At 45.0% G+C, this 8843-nt stretch overlaps 1 non-coding gene across 1 annotated transcript; it reads right to left on the bottom strand.

The window, feature by feature from the left end:
• Positions 1-221: 221 nt before the first annotated feature.
• On the bottom strand, positions 222-317 carry trnar-ucu (transfer RNA arginine (anticodon UCU)). Its single transcript has 2 exons — positions 282-317; positions 222-257 (listed from the first exon to the last, which is right to left on the bottom strand). It is a non-coding gene; the product is annotated as a tRNA-Arg (tRNA).
• Between the last annotated feature and the right edge of the window lie 8526 nt (positions 318-8843).

The raw sequence follows: 8843 nt of genomic DNA, 5'->3' as shown, positions 1-8843 counted from the left end.
CTCCTGCTCCTGTGCAACAGACTCGAGGGATTCAATTGAATCCTCCTGTTCCCGTGTAACAGATTCAGGGGTGGAGAGGACTCAGAGGGAAATTGGGGTGGGACTGGAGCCACTTGTGTAAAGGAAGTGTTGGGGGGGTGGGAACTTTCCCTTCACTGAATTACTGATTTAGTGCCAAATGCACCGTCAGTAGAGGTAACACAGAACCCTGACCCCAAATCCAACTCTGGTGGAATTCGAACCCACAGCCTTTGAATGACTTCATCTAGTGACAAAAGAATTAGAAGTCCAATGCGCTTCCATTGCGCCACAGAGCCAACTGCAGGCTCTTGTATTACAAAAGCAAAATATTGTTGATGTTGGAAATCTGAAATATAAACATATAAAATGCTGGAAGCACTCTGCAAGTCAGGCAGCTTTAGATGCCTGTGTAAAATGGTTCTGCTTTCAGTCCCGGAACATTCTGTGTCTATTTAAAAGGGATGTGCTGTCAGTCCCGGATCATTCTTTGACTTTTTAAAAGGATGTGCTGGCAGTCCCGGATCATTGTGTGCCTGTTTAAAAGAGATCTTCTGTCAGACTCAGATCATTCTATGTCTGTTTAAAACGGGTGTTACGTATTATTATAGAGTCTGCACCACAGAAACCGTCCATTTGCACGAACTGGTCTCCACACGAGGCTCCTCCTTCTGTACTTCAACTCACCAAAAAAAAGCCAGGATCAGTAATGGTAACCATGAAACTATTGGATTGTCGTAAAAACCCATCTGGTTCACTACTGTCTTTCAGGGAAAGAAATCTGCCGTCCTTACCTGGTCTGGCCGATGAGGGACTCCAGTCCACAGCAATGTGGTTGACTCTGAACTGCCCTCTGAACTGGCCTAGCATGCCACTCAGTTGTAACAAACCGCTATAAAACAAAATAATAAAAATGAATCTTGGAGGATCACCTGTACTGATCTATATCAGCCTCCTTCTAAGTTCCCCAACACCACAGAAGCCAAACTTCAGCCAATTCGATTCACGCCACGTGATATCAAAAACGGCTGAGCACACTGTCGACAGCAAAGGCTATGGGCCCTGACAACATCCCGGCTATCATGCTGGAGACTTGTGATCCAGAACTAGTTGCGCATCGAGCCAAGCAGTTCTAGTGAGGCTACAACACTGGCATCGAACCAACAATGTGGAAGAGTGCCCAGGTATTTCCTGTCCACAAAAAGCAGGACAAATCCAATCCAGCCAAATACCGCCCCATCCATCTATGCTCAATCATCAGCAAAGTGATGGAAGTTGTCATCGACAGTGCTATCAAGTGGCACTTACTCACCAATAACCTGCTAATTGATGCCCAGTTTGGGTTCTGCCAAAACCTATCGGCTCCCGACTTCATTACAGCCTTGGGCCAAACATGAAATAAGGAGCTGAATTCCAGAGGAGAAGTGCGAGTGACTGCCCTTGGCATCAAGGCAGCATTTGACTGAGTGTGGTATCAAGGAGCCCTAGTAAATCTGAAGTCAATGGGAATCGGGGGGTGTGGTGGAACCTCTCCATTGGTTGGAGTCTTACCTAGCACAAAGGAAGACGGTTGTGGTGGCTGAAGGTCAGTCATCACAGCCCCAGGACATCGCTGCAGGATTTACTCAGGGCAGTGTCCTAGGCCCAACCATCTTCAGCTGCTTCATCAATGACATTCCCTCCAACATAAGGTCAGACGTGTGGATGTTCGCTGATGATTGCAGTGTTCAGTGCCATTAACAACTCCTCAGATAATGAGGTAGTCCATGCCCGTATACAAAAAGACCTGGACAACATTCAGTCCTGTGCTGATAAGTGGCAGGTAACATTCGTTCCACAGAAGTGCCCGGCAATGTCTATTTCGAACAAGCGAGAGTCTAACCACCTCCACTTAACATTCAACGACATTACCATCGCCGAATCCCCGACCATCAACATCCTGGGGGGTTACCAGTGACCAGAAACTTAACGGGACCAACCCCATAAATACTGTGACAACAAGAGAAGGTGAGAGGCTAGATATTCTGCGGCGGGTGTCTGATCTCCTGACTCCCCAAAGACTTTCTGCCATCTACAAGGCACAAATAAGGAGTGTGATGGAATACTCTCCACTTGCCTGGATGAGCGTAGCACCAACAATACGCAAGAAGCTAGTCACCATCCAGCACAAAGCAGCCCGCTTGATTGATACCCCATCAACCACCTTAAACAATCACTCCCTCCACCACCGGTGTACCTTGGCTGCAGTACGTACCATCGACAAGATTCATTGCAGCAACTCACCAAGGCATCTTCGGCAGCACCTGCCAAATACGTGAACTTTTTCTCCTAGAAGGAGAAGGGCAGCAGGCGCATGGGAACGCCCCCACCTCCAAGTTCCCCTGCAAGTCGCAGACCATCCTGCCTTAGAAGTATATTGCTGATCCTTCATTGTCACTCGCTCAAAATCTTGGTTCGAACCCTGCTTGCAGCAACTTTGCCACAAATTCTTTATTTTATTTAATCGGCTCCCTGTGGAGAACACTGGCCCCGAAACTGATCAGAATTCCCTCCTCTGCCCTTTATTGCACTGATTAGCGCAAAGCTGTTGTTCCAATTGAAACACTAATAATTTATCGGCATGAATTAGATATTGTGGATTTGTTGGGAACTAGTGAGCAAGACACACACAGAACAGCGTCAAAATACTAATTAATAAAGAGCCCTGCAGTGTTTGGAAGGAAATTACCTTCAGCTAATGAGTGGAAACGCAATTTGGTTTTCTAAAGTGGAACACGAATTAAAAACTTTGTAAAACGACCACAGCAGGAATCGACCTTACAATCTTCTGATAACATCAGGAGCAGCTTCGGATCCACGCACCACTAGAAGTAGTGTGCAGGTCAGGTGATATCTGTGGACAGAGAAACACAGGTTCAACCTTGCAGGTCCTTGAGCTCTCGGCAGAACTAAGGCTTTGCAGCTTTGCTTCAAAGTATTGCAGTTCCAAACTTTTCTGCAAATAACATTAAAAAACTACCCAGGCCAGCAAAAAATAAATGTCCGGTACGGGCATTGATTCCACAACCTTGGCGGTATTAGCACCACGCTCTAACTAACTGCGGTAACCGGCTTTGTTCCACTTCTTTTGTTGTTACATTCAATTTATGTTGACTTCTGGTCTTTGTCAGTTGACTTCGAAGGCTGTAAAAGAAAGACTCGGATTTCTACAGCGCCTTTCACCCAGGATGTCTCAAAATGCTTTACAACCAGTGAAGTTGTAGTCACTGTTGTAATATAGGAAAAACAGCAGCAGCCAATTTGTGCACATCCAGCTCCCAGAACTAGCAATGATATAATCGAGAATAATCAGCTTTAGTGATGTTGATTTACGGATAAATATTTGCTGCAGGACACCGGGGTGAGCCTCACCACCCTGCTCTACTTCAAATAGTGCCAGGGGATCATTTATGCCCACCAGAGCCGGCACAGGGGGGCCTCAGTTTTGGAATTTGCGGGTTAGGTTGATTGGCTATGATGAATTGACCCTTAGTGTTAGGGGGATTAAATACGTGGGGTTGCGGGGATAGGGTGGGATATGTGTTGGTGTAGGGGTTACGGGGATCGGGTGGGATATGTGTCGGTGCAGGCTCGATGGGCCGAAATGGCCACTATCTGCACTGTGGGGTTTCTGTGATTCTGTGATTCTGTGATAACCTTATGGACCAGCATATCCCTCTCTTTACTATTAGCATCAAGACACAGGACCAACCCTGGTTCAATGAGGTTTGTAGAAGTGCATGTCAGGAGCAGCACCAGGCATACCTAAAAATGAGGTGCCAGCCTCATGAAGCTACAACACAGGACTACACACATGCTAAACTATGGAAACAGCATCTGTATACAGAGCTAAGCCATCCAACAACCAACGCATCAGAACAAATCTCTGAAATCCTGCCACATCCAGTCGTGACTATTTTAATTTGATATATTTCGTTCCTAGGATTTGTGCATCGCTGGCAAGGCCAGCATTAATTGCCCATCTCTAATTCCCTTTGAGAAGGTCTTAGTGAGAAGCCCTCTTGGCCTGCTGCAGTCAATGTGGTGAAGGTACTCCAATAGTACTGTTAGGGAGGGACTTCCAGGATTTTGACCAAGCGATGATGAAGTTATGGTGATATATTTTCACGTCGGGATTGTGTGTAACTTGGAGGGCAATTTGGAGGTGAGGGTGTTCCCATGCACCGGCTGCCCTTATAAGAACATAAGAACATAAGAAATAGGAGCAGGAGCAGTCGATTCGTCCCCTCAAGCCTGCACCGCCATTCAAAAGGTCATGGCTGATCTGATCAGGCCTCAACTCGAATTTTCTGCCTGTTGCCCCATAATCCTTGACTCTCCTGTAGTTCAACAATCTGTCTATCTCAGCCTTTAATATAATCAATGATTCAGGCTGCACAGCTCTCTGGGTTAGATAATGCCAAAGATTCTCAACCCTCTGAGAGAAGAAATTCCTCCTCATCTCCGTCTTAAATGGACAAACCCTTATACTAAAACTATGCCACCTGATTCTAGATACAACCATGAGGGAAAACACCCTCTCAGCATCTACCCTGTCAACCCCCCTCAGAATCCTATATGTTTCCATATGATCACCTCTCATTCTTCAAACCTCCAATGAGTTTTGACCCAACCTGCTCAACCTTTCCTCATAAGACAATCCCTTCATCCCAGGAATCAACCTAGAGAACCTTCTCTGAACTGTCTCCAATGCAAGTATATCCCTCCTTAAATAAGGAGAACAAAAATGTATGCAATACTCTAGGTGTGTTCGCAACTGTACATTTGGAGCAAGACTTCCCTACTTTTATACTCCATGCCTTTGCAATAAAGGCCAACATTCCATTTGCCTTCTAAATTACTGCATGCTAACTTTTTGTGTTTCATGTACGAGGACACTCAGATCCCTCTTAACCGAAGCATTCTGTAGTCTCCCTCCATTTTAATAATATTTTGCTTTGCTGTTCTTTCTACCAAAGTGGATAACATCACATTTTCCCACATTATACTCCATCTGCAAATTTTTACCCACTCACTTAATCTATCAATATCCCTTTGAAGACTTTTTGTGCCCTCCTCACAACTGGCTTTCCCACCTATCTTTGTATCATCAGCAGATAAGGCTGTGGTAGAGGTCGCGGGTTTGGGAGGTGCTGTTGAAGGAGCCTTGGTGAGTTGCTGCAATGCATCTTGTAGAAGGTACAGACTCCAGACACGGTTTGCTGGTGGTGGAGGGAGTGAATGTTTATGGCGGTGGATGGGGTGCCAATCAAGCGGGCTGCTTTGTTCTGGATGGTGTCGAGCTTGTTGACTGTTTTTGGAGCTGCACTCATCCAGGCAAGTGCAGGTTATTCCACCACACTCCTGTCTTGCCCCTTGTAGAAGGTGGAAATAATTTGGGGAGTTAGAAGATGAGACACTCGACACAGTATACCCAGCCTTTGACCTGCTCTTGTTACCACACTCTTCATCTGACTGGTAACCCCCAGGATGTTGATGTTTTAGATTGTATTCCGCCATTGTTTTCAGACCCCTCCACAAACAGCAATACGTAGCCACTAACCACATCCATCTCACGATCATTTGTCTGAGGCTGAACCACACTGTTCAGAACCTTGATGTCATATTTCACCCTGAAATGAGCTTTCCATCATATATCCACAGCATTACAAAGACCACCTACTTCCATCTACGTAACATCACCCGTCTCCGCCCTTGTCTCAGTTCATCTGCTGCTGAAAACCTCATCCATGCCTTTGTTACCTCTAGACTTGACTATTCCAACGCACTCCTGGCTGGCCTCCGACATTCCACCCTACATAAACTTGAGGTGATCCAAAACTCTGCTCTCCCTTTTCCTAACTCGTACCAAGTCCCGTTCACACATCACACCTGTGCTCTCTGACCTACATTGGCTCCAGGTTAAGCAGTGTCTCGATTTCAAAATTTTCATCCTTGTTTTCAAATCCCTCCATGTCCTCGCCCCTCCCTATCTCTGTAATCTCGTTCAGCCCCACAACCGCCTGAGATATCTGCGCTCCTCTAATTCTGCCCTCTTGAGCATCCCTGACTTTTATCGCTCAACCTTTTGTGGCCGTGCCTTCTGTTGCCCAAAGCTTTGGAATTCCCTGCCGAAACCTGTCCGCCTCTCTTTCCTCCTTTAAGACACTTCTTAATACCTATCTCTTTGACCAAGCTTTTGGTCACCTTCCCTAATTTCTCCTTATGTGGATTGGTGTCAATTTTTTCCCGAAAATACTCCTGTGCAGAGCCTTGGGACGTTTTACTACATAAAAGGTGTTATATAAATGCAAGTTGTTATTGTTGATACTGGTGGTTGGGGATTCGGTGATGGTCATGCTGTTGAATGTCAAGGGGTGGTGCATAGACTTTCGCTTGTTGGAGCTGATTTACTGGCACTTGTGTTGGCTGTGTTCATGTGTGGCACAAAGTGCCATATCTACTGCATTTACCGATCGGATAGTGTATGATCGACAACTGCAGGTTGTATGCAGAAAGATTAATGCAGAAAAATGCCAGAGAGTGCTTCTCGAAAATATAAGCTAAGGACACATACGCCAAACCTAATGGCCGGGTAGCTCAGTTGTTTGAGCGTGAAGGTCGCGTTCGATCCCCGTAAGGGTCATTGACCTTTTTGTTTTGAGTTAGTTTCTTCTTGTTCTTTTTGAGCAGCTTAAAAAGTTTGGAAGTAAACTCACACGGGACCTGCAATATTTTGACGCAAAGCTACCGAGTTAGTTCTGCCCAGAGCTCATGGACCTGAAAGGTTAACCCTGTGTTTATCTGTCCACAGATGTTTCCAGCATTTAATAAACAATTCCAGATCCAACATCTGCTGCAATTGGCTTTTCATTTTACTGCAGCATCCCGCTTCTATTAAGAAATACAAATGTTGTGGTTAGTATCTGGAGTGCACTGCCTGAAAGGGTGGCGGAGGCAGATTCAAGAGTGGCTTACAACAGGGAAAATATTGGAGGGCTGCAGGGAAAGGGTGGAGGAGTGGGAGAAGCTGAAGTTATCTTGTAGAGACACGGCACGGGCTCGTCGGGCCGAATGGCCTCCTTCTGTGCGGTAACCATTCTAAGATTCTATGAAAGATTCTGTAAGTACAAGTCTTTCCTTTAGATCCTGCTGAGAAAAAAGTGAATGAGCCGACAAAAAGGAAAATCAACCATAAATGAACTGAAAACGAGATTATAGCAGGCTGGTTAGCTCAGTTGGTTAGAGCGTGGTGCTAATACCGCCATGCTCGCTGGTTCAATCCCCTTGTGAGCTGTTTGATTCTTTGTAGATAGGGGGTTTTCCTGATTTTGTTATTTGTTGAAAAGTTTGGATGGAAACTCACACGGGACCTGCAATAATTTGAAGCAAAGCCGGAAATCCTGAGTTATGACCTGCGGAGCATTTCCAACATTAAATGAACAATTCCAGATCCATCGGGACTTCTCGTATTTCAATCAGTGAACGGTTCACAGCCGCTGATTAGTTTGGAGTGCAAAGAATAGAACTGAAATAAATACAATCCCCGGGATTTAATCACTCATTATTAACATACCGCCAGAAACAGAACTTTCGGTCCAACCAGTCCATGACGACGTTTATGCTCCACACCAGCCTCCTCCCGTCTTTCCTCATCTAAATCTATCAGCATAACCTTCTATTCTCTTCTCCCTCATGTGCTTATCTAGCCTCCCCTTAAATGCATCTATACTATTCAACCCCTCCCTGTGCTAGCGCGCTCCACATGCTCAGCACCCTTTGGGTAAAGATGTTTCTGCTGAATTCCCAATTGAATTTGTTGCTGACTATCTTATATTGATGGCCTCTACTTCTGCTATTCCGTACAAGTGGAAACATTCTCTCTGTATTCACCCTGCATAAACGTTTCATATTTTTAAATATCTCTATTAGGTCACTTCTCGGCCTTCTTTTTTCAAGAGAAAAGAGACCCAGCCTGTTAATATTTTCCTGATATATATACCTTCGCATTTCTGGTACCATCCTTGTAAATCTTCTCTGTACATTTGGTCTAACCAAGGTTTGTTACTGGTTCAGCATAATTTCCCTACTTTTCAATGCTATCACTTTAGGAATAAACCCTAGTGCTTGGTTTGCTTTAACCAAGGTTTGTTACTGGTTTAGCATAATTTCCATACTTTTCAATTCTATCCCTCTAGAAATAAATCCGAGTGCTTGGTTTCTTTTTTTATGGCCTTTTTATTCTGTGTAACAACTTTCAGTTCTTGTGTATTTGTACTTCGAGACCCCTTTGTTCCTCTACCCCACCTAGACTCGTGCCCTCCAAGTGATAAGTGACCTCCCTATTCTTCCTACTACAATGAAATACGTCACATTTATCTGTGTTGAACTTCATTTACCAATTCTATGCCCATTCTGCAAGTTTATTAATGTCCTCCTGTAACTTGTTGCACTCCTCCTCAGTATTGACTAGCCCCCCAACTTGGTGTCATCCACAAATTTATAAACTGTGTTTCAGATTACTAATCTAAATCGTTAATATAAATTGCGAACAGCAGTGGCTCCAGCTCTGATACTTGTGGAACACCACCGCCAACCTTCTGCCACTGTGAATAAGCTACCCTTTACTCCAACTCTCTGCCTTCTGTCCTGAAGCCAGCTAGCAATCCATTCCACTACGTGTCCACTGACTCAGCATTCTCTGACCTTGTTCATCAGTCTAGTATCGGGTACATTATCGAAGGCCTTATGAAAATCAAGAAACATTACATCTGCTGCATTACCAT

This window comes from Somniosus microcephalus, unplaced genomic scaffold (assembly GCF_052327205.1).
Source record: "Somniosus microcephalus isolate GS21.2 unplaced genomic scaffold, FLI_Smic_1.0 unresolved_chr8, whole genome shotgun sequence".
NCBI lineage: Eukaryota > Metazoa > Chordata > Chondrichthyes > Squaliformes > Somniosidae > Somniosus > Somniosus microcephalus.
This window is presented reverse-complemented; position numbering and strand designations above follow the sequence as displayed.